This window comes from Poecilia reticulata, chromosome 4 (genome assembly GCF_904066995.2).
Source record: "Poecilia reticulata chromosome 4, P_reticulata-male-v2, whole genome shotgun sequence".
NCBI lineage: Eukaryota > Metazoa > Chordata > Actinopteri > Cyprinodontiformes > Poeciliidae > Poecilia > Poecilia reticulata.
The window spans coordinates 31,122,283-31,140,828 of NC_088833.1; the positions used below are offsets into that span (position 1 = coordinate 31,122,283).

General features: G+C 40.2%; 1 protein-coding gene and 1 long non-coding RNA gene across 3 annotated transcripts in view; one reads left to right on the forward strand and one right to left on the reverse strand.

Moving 5' to 3' along the window:
• The window catches only part of naaladl2 (N-acetylated alpha-linked acidic dipeptidase like 2), a 416,483-nt gene that overhangs the window by 396,268 nt on the left and 1,669 nt on the right, over positions 1 to 18,546 (reverse strand). Inside the window, exon 2 of the mRNA XM_017304561.2 lies at positions 18,431 to 18,493. The gene's annotated coding sequence lies outside the window, so the exon portion shown is untranslated. The remainder of the gene's footprint in view (positions 1 to 18,430; positions 18,494 to 18,546) is intronic.
• LOC103464028 (uncharacterized) overlaps positions 15,231 to 18,546 on the forward strand; it is a 30,810-nt gene continuing 27,494 nt past the window's right edge. For both annotated transcript variants that reach the window (XR_014087379.1, XR_533577.3), the window contains exon 1: positions 15,231 to 17,338. This is a non-coding gene — a long non-coding RNA (uncharacterized LOC103464028). The remainder of the gene's footprint in view (positions 17,339 to 18,546) is intronic.

The following is an 18,546-nucleotide window of genomic DNA, read 5'->3' on the forward strand; positions in this document are numbered from 1 at the left end:
GAGTTTGTATTGTTTTGCAGTTAAATGAAAATTTTAGTCATGTTATGTAGCAATTAATTGAACAGTGATGTTGAAAGTGTTCACATAATGCACTGAGTTTTTTTTTTTAAATTGTATTCTGTTATTTTTAATATTTTTCTTTTTTGGGGGTTACCAGGTTACCTGCTTCCTTTACGGAAAAGAGGCGTGGCCAAGAGCTAAAGGCTGAGAACATAATGCCAGCTCAGCATGTGCTAGTCACTGAGGGGTTTTGGTTAGGTAGGATTATTTGGTCCTTAGGTAACATTGATATTTAGTTCTGTTTCTCCTATCCTGTAAGTGGTTTGGCCAAATAACAGTATAAGTTACTCCTCTTTGCCTTTGTGTTAGGTCAGCTTTCGAGTAATGCTGCATTTTAGTTACCTTGGTAGTCTGAACCAAGAGCTGGATTTGACGTCACAGCCGAGGTAACGGCGCTCCAGTTAAAATAGTCTGAGGAGTCTGGATTTCAACATGGTGACTCCCAGGTAGTCATTGTTCACAGTACCTTTTACGTAGATCACTTAAAGTTGTACTTTCCATATGCATATACCATTTTCAATTTGTTCAGTTTTGAGTTTAATTCTTAGCCCTCCATGTAACAGTATTAGCAAATGTTTATATTATTAAGTAGCACTGAATCTGTCAGTAATGTCACATAATCTTAGCTAGCTGTTGCCTCTCACTTTGAATGGGAATTTGTATCTAAAGACTGGAGACTTGTGGCTGTGGGTCTTTATCACCATCATCAAATGTCATATAGTTCTCAGTGTTCAATAACACTATCCATCCCTTAAGAGGAGAATTAGATATTGTGGGTGTTTTAATAACAAAGTGAGTCTATAATTGTATTTTTGTTAATGTGTTGAGTGGGTCCAAGGCATTTAGTTCCCTGTATTTCCTTTTTATTTCTGCTCATAATTGGTACCCTGTTCCTCAGTGGAATTTACATATCACATCTGGGTTGTTAATTGAACAATATTAAAATCCATGCCTTACAAAGAACAATGAATTACATTTGAAAAAAAATCTTTACTGGACTCTTTACTGAGCTTAGATCAGATTTTATTCATAAAAGTAGGGATGGTATTTAAACTCTCCATCTGAATGGTTCAGTATGGACCTGTGGAAACATGGGAATTGGAGTCGTCATACAATAGACCCCCGGCTATTCATGCTTGAGAATTTGTGGATTTCTTTTGTGAAACCTGTTTTCAAATTATTTTCAAATAAATATTCTAAAAACTTTTTTCTAAAACCAGAAAAATCCCTTGAACTAAATGCTATAGCGTTAGTATCATCCCTCTGTTGGAGAAACTATCGTCCGTTAGGGGATCAGACCTAAAGTTTCAGTGAAATGTTATGAGATGGGTGAGTAATGTTGTTTTTGCAAAATGAGATTGTAAAAAGATCACTATTGATAGTATGAAACTGGGTTAAGATAGGAATTTATTTTAAATCTGTGTACATGAATTTAGCACATAACAAGCTGAATTACAGTCCAATGAAACCAAGTCCATTTCAATTGCTTGTCATGCAATATGCTGCTGTAAACTACATTGATAGAGGGGAAGCCAGTTTTCAAAAAGAAGGTGTTTTGCTTTCTTTAGATGAAGATCCAATGTTGATATATTTTTGAAATACCTCAAAATAAAATCAGGGAACTTTGAAAAAAAAAAGATCATATTCTTTTACTGAACAAACATCAGTATGGCTCAAGAATAACGTTACGTGGTGACGGTTAAGCATTTTCATTTGAAACCCACAACAAAGCTCCGTATTAATCTTGGCTGGATATTTGAATGAATGAGGAGCTGTACAGTTCAGGTAATTGGAAGCAGGGGAGAGGATGGATTAATCGGAAGCAGCCTGCCAGGCACACTTATGGAGAACCATGGGGAGATGAAGGAAAGCAAACAAGTACAGCAGAAAAGGGGACAAGACACAGCAAGACTAAGAGATACTGACGGTCAGTTTCAACAACACTGACTTAGAAGTTGTGTCTTCCAAAAAAGTTAACTTGCTGCTTCATCTGTGGGATTTTGTAACAGCTAACCCCCGAACCCCACATAACCACACACTCCCATGCAAGGTTTCCATCCATCCATCGAAACTCACTTAGAACCCATTCACATAGACACCAATACTGTGGCTGGGGAGCTAGTGCCTCTCACGTCTCTCATCCAATGACTGCTGGCTACCAGTCTTTCGATGGGAGGCATGGTACACTGAGGATGGGTAGCCAGTCTGCCAATGGGCAACACAAATACACTAGACCAGGGGTCACCAACCTTTTTGAGCCTGGGAGCTACTTCACGGGTCCAGAGCAACACAAAGGGCTACCTTTCTTGGCTCAGCCTTTATAATAATACATATGATTACATGCCGTCTAATAATATTAATGTTAGGGACTATTCACAATAGTTATCAGTAATTATTACCATGGCAGCTATGGTTAATTGCTATTATGTGATCAGACGTTCTTAGTTCAGTTTTAAGTTTGATTCCCTTTCTTAAGCTTTTCTGTGTGATTCTAAATTTCCCACAAGTGACTGACAGTCTGGATTACTGCAGCTGCTGGACGCACTGTGAGATTTTCCTTTAAATAATAAAGAAAAGTTATTGTATATTTTTATCATCCAACCCTCTTTATTATTAACAAATTGTGCAGAGAAAAAAATGTCCGACAGATTATAAGGTAGCACAAAACTATCCCTGCACCTGACCTGTAAGTGCGCATCTCTCCAATGCGCATCATGTGCGCGTCACACAAAACCAGCGCAAACTTAAACCACTAAAGCAGCGAACCCTTTTTTAACACAAACGATGCTAAATACTAATAAATACATGGAAGCGGAGCCGACCTGTGATCCACGTGCAGAGGAGGAGAAAGTGAAGCAACAATGTTTGCTTAGTTTTTACTCTTTTAGAAAACGTTTCAACTAGATTAAATTGTTTAACACACAGTCTTAGCGCGACGCTAAGTAGGAGCGGCAGATGTCAGCTAACGGGTGACCCGCTAACTGTCCGGTTCGGGAAACATCAAAAAGCTCATAACCGGCGACCCGTCAGAACCGAACATGGTAAAAAGCTCAACCGGAATCCGAACCGCTCCTAGAACTGCGATAGGTTCAAACTCCGCTCATTCAGTTTTAGCTTACAGAAAAAGCGCCGAGACGCCAAATAAACAAAAGCAAACTGACCAATAAGATTTAAGCTTTGGGTGCCCTTTGACCCCCACAGACTCAGATGTGCACTACGTTCGATAATTAAAATTTCAGAAATAATTTTTTTTTACTTCAAGTTAAAAAAAAAGACCTAAGAGCTGCTCCCACTCTAAGCTAGGCAGAGGGAGCAGCAGGCGCTGCTGCGCTCCAATAACGTCCTGCAGGAGCATATTCTGAACTTTAACCATAGAAGAGTTTTATGCATAAAATTTACATTTTGAATTTGTTTTATAATTAGCTTTTTTTTTTAATTCTGAATATAAACAAATTTTACTGCTTCAATGTAAAAATATAAAATAATTTATTTGGCAATGCTCCCTAATGAGAATGGCTATTTTTAGAACTTGCCCCGCGGGTGACAGGGGGCCTGCAGGTGACAGGGGGCCTGCAGGTGACAGGGGGCCTGCGGGTGACAGGGGCCTGCGGGTGACAGGGGGCCTGCAGGTGACAGGGGGCCTGCGGGTGACAGGGGGCCTGCGGGTGACAGGGGGCCCGCGGGTGACAGGGGGCCTGCGGGTGACAGGGGGCCTGCAGGTGACAGGGGGCCTGCGGGTGACAGGGGGCCTGCGGGTGACAGGGGGCCTGCAGGTGACAGGGGGCCTGCGGGTGACAGGGGGCCCGCGGGTGACAGGGGGCCTGCAGGTGACAGGGGGCCTGCGGGTGACAGGGGGCCTGCGGGTGACAGGGGGCCTGCGGGTGACAGGGGGCCCGCGGGTGACAGGGGGCCTGCGGGTGACAGGGGGCCCGCGGGTGACAGGGGGCCTGCAGGTGACAGGGGGCCTGCAGGTGACAGGGGGCCTGCGGGTGACAGGGGGCCTGCGGCCACCGCGTTGGTGGCCCCTGCACTAGACAAATAACCATGGAATAATTAGCCCTACAGTCATGTTTTTGAACTTTTGGAGGAAACTAGAGTACCTGGATTTACCACCCGCATAGCTGGAGATAGGCACCAGCACCCCCCGACCCCACTAAGCACTAAGGGACAGAAGGTGGGTGGGTGGGTGGGTGGATGGATGGATGGATGGAAACTCAAGGCACCAGGCTGAGATTTAGTTTTGTGAAATTCCTGCAATCACCATCTGTCTCTGTCATAAGGAAATGTACTTTTGAAAGAAGGTCTATATCAAAACCAATTAATTAGTTAGGCTTTGGAAGTTGCTCTGCTACTCATCTACTCAGTTACAAATCAAATTCAATGGTTTTTAAAATAGGAGGACTTGCATGTAAGAAAAGGGTTATTATTTGGATAATGCCAAATGTTATTTTAAAGTGTAAGATCATTGTCACTCTTTAGTAATGGGGATCATCTTTTTCAGTCTGAACACAAGGTGAATACAAATAGCGATATTTCATCAACAATACAAATTACCACCCAGTGAGACAGTAATTGGTTGTGATGAATGTGCATCAGCAAATTTACAGTCATAATATGTAATGATACAGTAAACATAGCTGTGCACAAATAAAGTAGATTCAGCAACCTCTGTGTTTAACCAACATACCATCAGTGTCGGCATGTCATCACAGAATGAAATGGGAGAGTTGTTGGAGATGACAGAAAGGCAAAAGTAGCTCAAATAATGACTTGTTGCAACCAACATAGCTGGTTAATCTCTGAATAAACATGTCAAGTGTCAGTGTTGTAAAGACTGCCTAACATGACACCAAGTGAAGACTAAGACTGAACCAATAAGATGACTATGTTGCAGCAAATGCTTAAAGAAAATCAAGAAAAAAACTTTTTGTACTGGTTTGCCAGTTATGTTCACTATTACATTATCAACATTTATTTAACCAGGATGAAAAAAACTTACTGAGAATAAAAACTGGACAATGGTAAGCAGAGGCATTTAGGTGAACACAAACGTGAATGAAACAGACCTACACTACATGTCACTTGTTCAATGAATCAGCCCAACAGATATGAAGTTAAACACACAAGCCAATAACTCTGCAGAGTGCATACATCCAGCATTAGCTGAGTAAGTTAACAGTGACAGCAACACGGTGGAGGTGCTGGACTCACCTCATTGGTTTTTTTTCCCTCTTGTGTTTTGTATTCAGAAGAATGTCTAAATATTTGTCCTGAAAATGTTTTTCCCTCTTGTTGTCTCATCACTCATCTTCTAACCTTATGTACAAAGTGACACAAGTGGCAGTATTGAAATTATTGAGAACAAAAACTTGAATTTCATTTAAGGAATATGTCACTAAGTTGTAGTTGTTCGTGGTCTCAAAATGATCTTGGGACCAAGATGCTCTTTAAGTACCAGAGCAAACTACCACAACGTACCTGGATACAAAACAAGGTCATCCTAGTAAATTCCTAATCACCTGTTCTTGCTTTACCTAGACCTGAGAACCCAAAAGCACTTCACACTGCATTCAATCACTAACACACCCATTCACACAATGGTGGGCAGCTACTGCAGTCACAGCTGCCCTGGGATTCACTGACAGAGGTGAGGCTGCAATGCACCGGTGCCACCAGGTCCTCTGACGACCACCAGCAGGCCAGGCTGGTGAGGAGTTTTGTCCAAGGACATAACGACAGAGAAGAAGTGGAGATTGGACTGGCAACCGACCGGTTAGAGCACATGTGTCAAGCTCAAGGCCCGCGGGCCACATGTGGCCCGCCATGTCACTTTATGTGCCCCCGCCCCCAGCGTTTTATAGGCCCATGATTAACTTAAAATAGGTTTTGAGCACGAATTGACTTCAAACTAATAATGCATTCCCATAATGCATTCCGATTGTTACCAGCCAACATTACGGTTTCTCGCCACTAGAGAGCAGCAGAGTCACCTCAAGCTGCTTATTGATTTTCCCAGCGAATAAAACTGATATATCGACAAGCTAACATCAAAACGTACAAGAAAAGAAAAATTGATTTACAAGTAAGACTGTGAATGAAGATGTGTGTGAGTTGGTGTCAGAGCGGCAGGTCGCACTAGACTTTTTTTGTTATCCGTAATCTGGACCGACAACATAAAAAAAAATCGGTCATGTAATATTTTTACCTGTGAAATTACAATCATATTAACATCGGCTATTTAGCCGCATTTTTTGCGGTTTAGTTAATATTCACCGTGAATCCAGATCCCATCACAAATTAAACAGATAAATGCATCTACATTTTTCTCCGTAGTGACAAAAACCACTGACTGACTGGCCTCAATAACTTATAATAAATTAAATTAAGTGACTTCACTTAAATTAGCATCACTTCACCCGCTGGGGTCTCAACGTACTTCCTCCTGGTTCCCATCTGCAGAAAAATCTGCACTAATTCATCAGTCAATTGAATCTGTCTGATCCAAACAGATCAACTGAACTCTGTGAGTGTTTTACCATGTGCGCGGTCCGGGCGTTTGCTTTTACCAGAATTTATTTATTTTTATTTTTTATTTTTTTGCGTGGTTTTGCTTCTCCGAAACGGACAGATGTTCAGATGTTACGTCTGCAGCTCCTCCAGGACGGCCCTCTCCTGGGTAACATGCACCCAGGAGGCTCCATTTGTTAAATCTTCTGGATGAGTTACTTCCAGCGGTTTTTAATTCTTCGCAGCGGTGGAGCCGCTTCCGCAGTGGTTGAGCTGCGCAATGCGCATGTTAATTAACTTCTGCGTCGTCATTTATTTCCTCAAAATAAACTGCCGGCTCCTCAAATGGATTAACACAACGTTGCATTCTCTTTAGTTTTCTCTGGTCTGTAATGGAGACTTGAATTTAATGCGCCATTTCAACCAAAGGTTTTGAATGCGCTTGATAACCAGACGCTCCAAAGCTCCAGATTTAACAATATGAGGTGTTGTTTAATTTATTTTTAACATTGTATTTTCATACATTTATGCTAGGACTGCCCAAGTCTAGTTTTCCAGAGCTACCATCTGCAACTTTAGATGTGTTCCTTCTCTATCACACCTGGATCATTGACTCATTATCAGCCTCTACAGAACTGAGTTGCTGCTAATGAGGGAAGTCAACCTTTTGTCTGGGGTGTTTTAGCAGGGATGCATCTAAAAGTTGCAGTCTGGAGGACTGGACCTGGGAACTCCTGATTTGTACCGTAAATGTGGCCTGTTGATGGTGGCCAATATGCTGAAGTGGCCCTCAGTGAAATTGAGTTTGACACCCCTGGGTTAAAGGACAAACTCCTACCACTGCTGCTCCCCATAAGAAAGTGGCCAGTAAATGTATGCAGTAGAAGTGCAGGTCAAATGCTCACAATGACCCAGAACTCTGCAACACTGAATTGTCATCTTCGATACATGCAAGTATCGACCATTCGCCCAAATAATAAATGAAATGGAGTTTGTTGATTGATCGACCTGCAGATATTTGATTGGCCTGCTGATTTATCAGTGCACCCCTGTCTAGTTAAATTCTAACTAGCATTATGATCACTGTGCTTTGGCATTTCAGGGCATAATTTTCATTCCCTCCAATGTTCCTGAACTGAAGTAGTGACTTGAGCCACCTCAGTTGAAATTATTACATAAACATGGCTCTCAATTTTTTTTCCTCTTACATGCTTAATGTTGCTTACAGGTCCTGTGCTACTTTAAAGTATAATGTGTTATGTATAATATATATACTGATATGTCTTGGTAATTATTCAAAAAGTGTCAATTCTACCTTGGGCTCTCTTGGACTGTGGAACCGTCAGCCAATTAACCTTTTTCAAACTGTTCATTTTTTTAATCGTACCATAAATTTAACACAATGTCAGCTGCTTCACATACAGTGTATAGTCTCGTAGATTATAAAAAATGAATGTGAACATTAACAAAGCAGACTTAGCCTTAAAATGAGAACAACTTTTTGGACCTGTCATTATGCGGTACCAGCAGGGCCAAGCAGCGAGGTGTATGGGGGAATGGCTTGACACTCCCATCTGACACAAGCCTAATGGGCCAGCAGGGTCATGCTGTTTAAAGGCAGTTAGCTAGCTGAGTGACAGCACTGTACCAGGCCAGAGGCTCAGCTGTCACGGATCGCAGGTGTGCAGCTGAGTTATGGGTTGTTGTACGAAGCGATAAGGTCGACAAGAGACCAGGAGGAGAGAGGAAAACTGAGGGAAAAAGACAGAAATAGACCACAGAGAGGAAACGCTGTCTACAGAGATGAAACCTGAATATGGGTTTACATGCAGCTGGTGAGCAAATCCTACAAAATCATCACCATCACCATTTGGCTGCATGGAAGAGTTTGTCCTGTTCTACTGACAAAGATCTTTAAATTTGCTTTAATGAAACTCTAGTATGTTTTCCTAGAAAGTCTGGTTTGTTTGGAGAGGTGTGAATGTACAATCAAACTCTGATGTAGAACTCTGGTCCACCTAAAAACCTAGGTCTCTATTCAATTGAAGTGAATTCTGGCGCAGTTCAAATGTAGAGACTGCTCCAAAAGCAGGAAGCATATTATAGTGCAGGGCATTCTGGGTAAATATAACCAAAATAAACGCTCAGGCCAAGAGCTAGTGGAAGAAATGGCTGTGGTCTTAAACACAACAGAGAAATCCTACAACCAAAATCTGACTCTACTCCACTGTGAAAGCCGACTTTCTGTTCAGTGTCTTCTTCCTTAGTGTCTTCCTGTCATTTCCTTTAGTTGTTCTTGGTGCAGCAAGTAGAGGGGAAATGCCCAAGCAGAGTCCTGAGTGGCGAATTAGCTTTAGCTATATACTTTGTGTTACGGCCCTGGGCCTTGTAAGCTGGGCTGCAGATGTCTTGTTGTCTGCCTTTGTGCTCCTCCTCCTCCTTTACAGGTGCTGCTGATCAGGTTGATTGGGAGCGCAGAGTATTTATACCTGGCTATCTCCGTCTTCTGGGTCGCCTTCAGTGTCCACTCTGCCGCTTGACGCTTGTGGTGTTTTGTTGCCAGGCCTCATCTCCCCTCCTTTTTTGCACATTTGTGTTTGTCTTTGTTTTGGCACTTCAAGACTTCCATATGCACTCATACAACACATCCAAGCATTTGCATTACACCACTGATGCTGATATCGACAATCCATTGTTGTTTTTGTTAATAAATATTCATTTTTCTACACTTTAATCCCTGCATGGTCTCCCGTTTTTGTTATGACCTTGAGCCAGTAGTAAAATTTGTATAACACATCAGTTACAGACTCATTTCATTCTACGTTTGTATTAGAGATGTGCCGATCAGGTTTTTTCCTGCCGATACCGATTCCAATCATCCATGAGGGCCGATCACATAATTATTATTTATTTTAATCATAAACACTACCGGTTACATTATGTGGAAAAAGGAATCACGAATTCACCTTAATTTAGACAAAAACTTGTTTTTAATAACTTTTTCCAAGAAAAAAACAAAACGGACATTGTACAAATTGTACTGCTATAAGTAATACTATCTTTAACAGACTGAAAACATATGAAGGCTCTGAAGAGGCTAAATAATGCAAAGAGTCAAAATAAAACCTCTCAACATTGCCAAAAAGTTCAAGTATAAAACTTAACATTCAAAGGCAAATACAGGTTCCATTACAATAAACAATCCTCAGTTACTGAATGAAAACTTCCTGATAGCATGGCGGCTAGCTGATTACTGCTAGTTCTGATTGGCTGTTTCTGACTGAGCAGAGTAATTATGCAGAAAAGGGAGGAGGCAGAGGAGGTCGATTATTTTTTCTGAGATTATCTGTCTCATGTTAGGACAGCGAAAGTTTTAATATGTAAAATTAATTTTTTTAGGTTAGATGCTGCAGCTTTAAACAGGTTCGGTGTGAGAGTCACTACCATGTGGAGCAGAAGCGGCGCTCAGTCTGTGAAATATTACTACCTGTAGCGCGTAGCAGCGGTTCAATAGCGAGATCAGAACCAGCGTCTTACATCGCAGCTGGAAGACTTAAATAATTTTGCGTGTTATTTGTTTAGCTTTCTGACCGTCATGCTAATCTGGGTGAGTGTTTGTAGCTGTGCGCTGCTTTACCTGCTATCTGATCCTCCATGTCTTTTTTACTGCAGTGAGCCTCGATGTAGCCAAACTCCGTTAAGTATGGCATCGTTTTTATGTCGTATTAGATTCGTCGTGTTGATGCATTTTGATGTGCTTCAATTTTCCGCCGCAACACGCAAACTTCCCCAGTCACTCAGTGCGTTATAGTTCCACATCGCTTAGGATTTGTTGCTGCTTGTTTGCGCAGTGTGAAGGAAAGAGGAGACCAGCTGCACAGGCAGGCTGCAAAATGAGATGCAGGTGATCGGTTTGTGTGATCGGCAACAAGAGACTGTGATCGGCAATCACCGATCATACACTTTTTCACGGAAATCGGCCGATTGTGATCGGTGGCCGATCGATCGGCACACCTCTTGTTTGTATACATTGTACCACCACAAATAAATAAATGAATTAAATATAACAAAAGTTGCAATTTTAGTACCAAATCGAACAGAGTCTACTGGACTTTCACCTTTGTCAACTTTAGTTGTTTGAGTGAAACAAGAGAAAGTGGTACATGACCTCTGTCAGCCCACACACTGTTGACAGAGGTCAGCAGTCTGTGGGCATTTATCATGTGCAAGACTCACCTCTGACCTTTTCGAGAAGAGATTACTATATGGATAATGCTAATCTTGTTCATTATGACAATACATAATGCTTTCTTTAATGTTCAGTCTGTGAATGATCAAGCCTAAGTAATATCTGAAAGGCATAAGCTGATGTGAGTATTAATGTCAACTACACCTCCCTATATTCATAGGACTATATTTCCTATGACTATTAGATCAATTTCAATATAAAAATATTTTCATTTTGGGTTTTATATAGAGCCCCTCTACAACATACTGAAAAACACTACAGCCAGAAAAAAGCCCATGAAGGCTTATGTGTGCAACCTAAGTGGTGCACTGGAGCAAGTAATAGGAGACAGTGATTGGAGAAATGGATGACTCCTCAAGTAACCTTGAGTGAATGGAGCTCACCATTCACATGCCAAACACACACATAGACAAAATTTGCAACAAAGCGCCACTGACCAAGGTCTTTGTCAACGCCAAGGGCTTTCATTACGCACGTCTTCAACCCAGTCTGCCATTATCACAGCTAAAGATGAAAATCCTGGCAAAGATGTCATGTCTTCAACATCGGCCACATCCTGGTTTGTTGTGATTTATATATGATCGTTACTTTTTTCAGGCCACTTATTGCTTTAGTTGGGAACTTAAAAAGGGAAAGATCAACTAACATACTTCCCAGCATGATTCTGAGATTTTTCTGATTTGATATTCAGGTTTTAGGTCAAGTGTGTATACTCTGGATCCACTATTTTTAAATGTGGAATGGACTCAAAAGGTGAAACACCTCTGTTCAAATGTAAGGTTTTACATGATGTACTAAATGTCTGTTTCCACCCAATTGCCATGTGAATTTTAAGAGAAATTGTGAGATGTGCCAAAAAACAAAAGAGGAAGATGTGAATTGTGTGCGTTTTCTTGCACTGGCTTGGAATGAATCAACCAGGCCATGTAGAGTGTTGACATTATGCATGGCTGTTATCAACAAGATGCAGAAGTTGCAAACTTGTATGGACCACATATCTCAGAAAAATGTTGTGAGTCCTCCTCCCTGTACTTTGGATGTTGAAATTTTGACCTGATGATGGACCGGACCTGATGGTGTTCCACACAGGTTTCTATACAGGGAAAGTTATGCAACTTCCTGAGCTGCCTGAGATACTGTAGGTGCCACTGGCAGCACTGTTTTCCACCTTGCTCAGAGAGTAACTTCAAGATTTTCTTAGACACCTGCTTCACAAGTATCTCTCTCATAGCAACAGACTACCAAGTTTCAACTTGGGTTCGGTGAATGCACATATGCAACTGGGGGGTTTGGTACCTCAAAAAAGGTTAAGAACCACTGCTCTGGAACATAAAAGTACACAAAACCAAACTTCTGACTCCATGACTGAGAATCAACTTCTGACTGCTGTCTTGTGAAAACAAATTGTTGTTGAAGTAAAATATTGTCCAACGTATTTATTGCCTCTTTTTTTCTCATCCTAGATATCCTCCTACCAGGAAAAAATATTGTCCAATCACCATTTTTTTTAAATCCCACAGTCTTTGTAAGGTAATAAAAGGTTTTATGCACTTACTTTGTCTCTTCCCATGAAAAGTGTTATTGCTGATGAACGCCATTTTTAGGAATTAGAAAAAGGTACGTACAAAAGTCCCACCCCTTCACATGTGGTATCATTGAAAAGTCCTAAATGTCCTCTTCAAATACCAAAATGAATTAATTCAGTAGAATGCAGGGGGTGGGAGATATTCAAGTTTAGAAATGTCCTCTACAAAGGGCAAAAATGAACTACTGGTAGTAAGGAGGATATAACAGGGTTAAATATGTTTTTTCTCTCTTAAAATAAAAATTTATGTCATATTGGGTTATCAAAAATCCAAGTATGTACACATCTCCAACATCTTCCACAGACAATATGGACAGACACATTGTTTTCCACTTCCTCAAGAAATCCATAATGTATTCAGCTGCATCATGTCCTGTCGGGGTAAGAGGTGTTCTCCTTTGCCCAGTCCTCTCGTCGTGAAAATTTGATCCACTGCACTGAGAGATCAGCTGAGATCCGTCATTTGCAATTCAGAAAATATCCCAAAAGGAATATCCAGACAGTAATAGGCACAAAAGCAAATGCAGGCCAGACAATTCTTGTAAATAAATAAGACATTTTGGAGACACTTTGATTTGTAATTTCATTTAATTTTTCATAAAATAGTCAGGGCAGCTATATTGGGATTAGCACTCTGGTTTTGGGAGCAGTGATTATCAAGAAAAATTCAGTTTGATGGAAGCCGCCCTCACGCAAAACAACTAATATAGCGCATTACTGACTGTTCACAGATAGAAGGGAAAGAGAAATATTTAGCAGAATTAATTTGTTATTGAACAAGAAAAACTCAAATCAGGCAGAATCAATATCAGAAGATTGGAGCTTTACAAACCTGCTTATGTGCCTTTATCTGCACAAAGCAACCTAGGAAATGTTATTTTTTCAAGTTGCTGCTCCCTTTAAAAAAAATAAAATAAAAATAAGGACACTTATTTCAACACCTCTTTACAAAAATGCATCACAGGTTTCAAACCGCATGTTAGAGCTCTGCTGATCAGGACCGATGCTGTGTGGGCTGTAGCACCAAGGTTTCATGGTGATATATTCACTTTAAAAATACCATCAAGCTTTTTTTTCTAATGATGAATACATTTTCCTGTTTTACCCACTGTACATTTTCTGATACGTCTCTGGTGTCTTGAAATTTTATTATGCAAGAAAAATACATTAGTGTTTAACGGAGGTTTTAAAACATCGGTGTGGCCGTTTCTGGCATTAAATCCATCTAATTATGTCAAAACAGCGATTCCTGCCTGCAGTACAGGGCTGCTTAGTGGCAATAAATGAAGACCTCATATCTGGATGCACAAGTTTAAATGAGGTGAATATTATTATATTATTATGACATCTACTGTAAATAATAAGGCACAGTATTGCAATTATATGTTATGCAAGTTGACAGTGTCCCAAGTATGCATCCAAGCAATTGATAGTTGTAATATTTTGGAATCGTTTGATTGTTCTTATTATTTTTCCTCTTTAGAACTTTCAATGTACGAGTTAAGTGGAGAAAATATTTAAGTCAGAAGCTGAAAAGTGGACCAAGTAGAATACACTAGTTTGGATGTGCAGTAGCGGTCTTGCAGGTGAAGACTTTACATTTTATTTTAGCTGGCATCTCTATAACATGTACGCTGCTCTGGCAGTGCATCGTCCATCATTGTTCTGGTTTATATTAGGCTGAATTCATGCCTTCTCTTTCCATGGCAGGCCATATATTTTTGTGTGGATGCAAGCTGCAACAGTAACACACATTTCAGACCGGGTCGTGAAATAAAAAGAAATGCACCCCTGTGGTAAACTGAGGTTACTGTAATTTGCTCCTGCATGTTAAGGTTAATAGAGATCTAAAATAGTTCAAGTCAGGACACAAATATATTAAAAGCAAACTTTTTATTTTTACTATGGCATATCATTGGTGAGAGCTATGGATTTCATATTCTTGTTTCTGAAAGAAATAGAATAGGATTCACTTTCTCCACTGACATTACTAAACTACAACGACAGGCAGACCATAATTCTAAAACCATAAAATCAACGTTATCATTCACAATTTAGTTTTTCTGCTCTCTAATTGGCCCCGTGGAAATTCTACTGGAGGAATCCAGATCAATGGCAGAAATCTCAGATGGAACACTGAAGAGAGATCAGAATCTCATGAAAATGTGTCGGGAGGTAACGGCCAGGATAAAAATAAGAATGTTTAGTTCTTCAAGCACGTTGACCATCAGCCTGTAAAAGCTTTGTTTCTGCTGGAATGATTTCAAGGCCGAGATGCTGTTTAAGTTCTTGCTGCTCCAAAAAATCTATTCAAGAGTCACCAGTAAATAACTCGGCTTATTTATGTAATCCCTTGATATCTAATGGGCAGGGGCGGATCTAGAAAAATATTTATGGGGTGGCAAGAGGGTGGCAGGGACTTTTTCAGGGGTGGCAGCATATATATATATATATATATATATATATATATATATATATATATATATATATTGTTTTTAATATTTCGTATTAAAAACAATACTAAATATTGTTTTTAACTTGCATTGTTTCAAAATGAGCTTCATGTAGCACCGAGGCTTAAATACAATTTCTTAATGTAGTATAGTTAATTATTTTCACATCTTTCGTACTCCTGCTGATTGATATGCATTACTGATATGCATATCAATTGACATGCATTGTGTCCAGAAAACCATTTTATCCCAATACAGGACAAGGAGAAATCTGTCACAAAAATATTAGTAGCGCCATCATTTGTTATTGGTTATATCTATTAAATACGACTTAAAATAAAGATTAGAAAACTGATGTTTGATAAATTCTCCATGATACAAATTTGTAAACAGTTCTGTTAGTTCTGTCAAGATGCTAGAAAGGGCGAATATCTACTTATATTGGTAAATTGTTTTATTTTAAATATGCTGTAGGAGCCGTAGTTTGACAACTGTTATAAATATCACCATGTTTTTAGAACACAGGGGATTTGCTCAGTTTTTGTCGCTTGTTTTAGGAATTGCAGCGGCTGCAGTGCGCCAGAATAAAGGTACAATAAAGCTGATAAACAGGTGAAGAACCAAATAGAACCACTTCTGGCTGTTCGCAAAGCCAAACATCCAATAAAAGTTCCACCAAGCCACTACTAAGGCACTGGGGTCATGATTCTCGACACGGGCAAAACAAGGTTCAATGTCCAAACTTATTGATTGTTCTTGGTGATTTATTTTCTTCTTTCACCAAACATCAGACATCAAACTTTAATTTGTTCTCATGCTACCACTCTTAAAAACCATCGGCCCCAAACCCAAATGCCTGCTGGTCCTTCACCAGGCCCCTGGTGGACTGACCCACACTACTTCCTGTCTAAATGTAGAAAATAAATAAGAAAATAATAAAGCAAAAAAATTATCAACCTACAAATAAACTCTGTAAATAATACAAAAAATAGAAATTTAAGAATAAAGTAACAAAATTAAATTGGATAATGAAATAAAGAAAAAAATAGCTCCAACTTTTATTCTGCCTTTTCTCGCTCAACGTTAAAGGTTACACATGACCCGTTGCCATGGCAACCGACAGACAACAGCTCAACGAGCAGACAGAACAGAGATTATCGATCAGGGGAATCAACACCAAAAAACAAACATTTCCCACACAAAAAAGTAGCAAAAACACTAAAACAGAACATTCAGTCTGTTACATTATGCTGTCAGGCTTAATGTCTATATTATGATTATTAATAAGTTTTCGCCTGAACACAGCGGCGGTTAATTAGCTGATTTAATAAACAGCTGCTCTACTGATGACGTGGTGGGCGGGTTGACCTGTTTTAGTGCCAACGGAACCAAAACACACCGAACTGCGCAGCACATGTTAAGGTTATCAAAGTCAGTAGCAGGCTAACAGTTAGGCTAGTGTAACACTGTGTAGTGATCTAAATCAGTGTCGCCGTAAAATAGGAGGTCGTGGGTAGAGACTGTATAACTGTATAACTGACCCACTGCTCACTTGTTCAATCTTTTCTTTAAATTAAAAGTTTTCCTCACCTGTGAAATCTGAAGCCCTTATTACCATTATCTATGGTTGAATTAACTGCTAAACATTGCGTCCATTGTTCTGATTCTTTGCGTGATTGTAGTATTTTCCTGACCACCGATATTCCTGACTCAATGGACAGCAATGCCGCATGTGTGACTTACGATAAATCCCATAATGTCCAGTCCAGTAACATATACATCTATCAATGCTGCTGCCTCGCGCTCTGTCCTTCTCTCGCACTTCCCGCTACTTAGCAGTAAGTGTCAGGTTACATTGTGTTGCATTCAATGTTGTCGGGGAGAAAAGAGTTTAATGTCCGATTTGCCATAACTATTTATTGAATTCATTGTTGCTAGCTGGGGTGGCAACAAGGGTGGCGAGGCTCTCGTTTGGGGCGGTAACTGCCACCCCTGCCACCCCGCTAGATCCGCCGCTGCTAATGGGTGATTGGGACCCTTTAGATATAGCCTCAAACAGGCTGCCTCTGCAAATACCTTGTTTATTCTCTGACTTTTATACCCTTCAAAAAGACTCTCTGATATGAAACAAGACACCACAAAGCATCTCAAGATTTACTCTCTCACTCATTTATGCTAAAGAAACCAGCTGGCTGCAGTCCGCTGGCTTCTCAGTCAGCGACATGCATCATTAACATCTTTAAATGCTGAAGCGTCCTGCCTTTACAATCTTCAAACAGGCTGTCCTTCAACCCCCTCTGCTTAAAGCCTCCCACCCACCACTCACAGTCTTTAAAGTGTTACTAAAGAGGCTTAACAGCCCATTGCAAAGGGTCTGCATGGGGTGTTTGTACTCCATAAAACCCACTATAAGTAATAGTATTTCACCAGGAACTCTTATGGAACATACAGTGATTGCTTTACGAAAACGGTTAAAGGCAGCAGGTGAGTAAAATGATTTTTTTCCGGATTGTATTTGTTTTCCAATAATTGATCAAAGAGGCGAACTGGAAAAGTGGTTAAAACACAAACTTCTCTTAGCTGACAGAAAGTATGACTACAAAAACAGGATTGAATTCTTGGAGCATCACATGACATAAACAGCAATGACGCGTTTAGCAGCAGCATGCTAAGAAAACTATAACAGAATACATTTAGTACACTGTATACACAAAAATGTTTGGATTCCAAGATATTTCGCATTGTGTATGTTTCTAAGGTTCAAGTATGAAGTAAACGAAGGGACTGTTTATCAGCTCTATTCAACAGTATTGTTAATAACCACTTCAAAAAGCTTTACCAAATGAAATCAAAGTAAAAAGAAAAATAAGCCGTTGGTTTTTAAAAAAACAGCTCAGCTATATTTGCACGCAAGTCTAATGAATCTGGTGTTAAATGAAATCTTCTCCAATTGTTGATAATATTCTCAAAAACATTTTTTCACTACTGATTTTACATAAACGGAGATAAAAAAAACAACAAATGTTTTCATGTTTTCCAGCGAAAACGTTAATTCCGATTCTGTTCGCATGGGTATGTGAAGATCAATTCTCCGATAAAGAAATTCAGACATAGCATAATTTTCTGCTAAAGACAATAAATACAAGTAAAGTGCCGAATGAGATGTGTAAATTTGGATAGTAAACCCTGGTCAAAGCTGCATCTCTCCTTTAAACAACTATCCAAAAGATTCTGAGAAAGCATCCGCGGTCAAAAAAGGTGCAGTGTGTCTTTAATTCCTTGCCTTTGTGGTGGCGGCAGCGCTAGCAAGGGCATCTCAGGCGAACCACAAAGCTAAGGGGTTAAAGACGGTACCATGTTGGCTCTTTGTGAGTGGGATTCCACGCCATTTTTCCAGCTCTTTATTTTCAAGTCATAGCTAACCAGCTCCAACTTCCTGCCTGCTCAAAAACCACACGCCATTCGAGGACAAGGATAAGAGAAGCAGAGCCGGGACACAAAAAAAAAACAAACAAAAAAACAGGAGGAATCAGTGTTTCAGAAACATGAAGGGAAGGTCATTGTCTGCAAGCTTACCCTGGGAGAAAAACAGAGGGCCTGAACCTGCCAGAACCTATCCACGGCGACCAGGAGGTGGACCTGCAAGAGACCAGAACAACAAAGACAGTTTGTGACAAAGCTGAGGCGCCGCA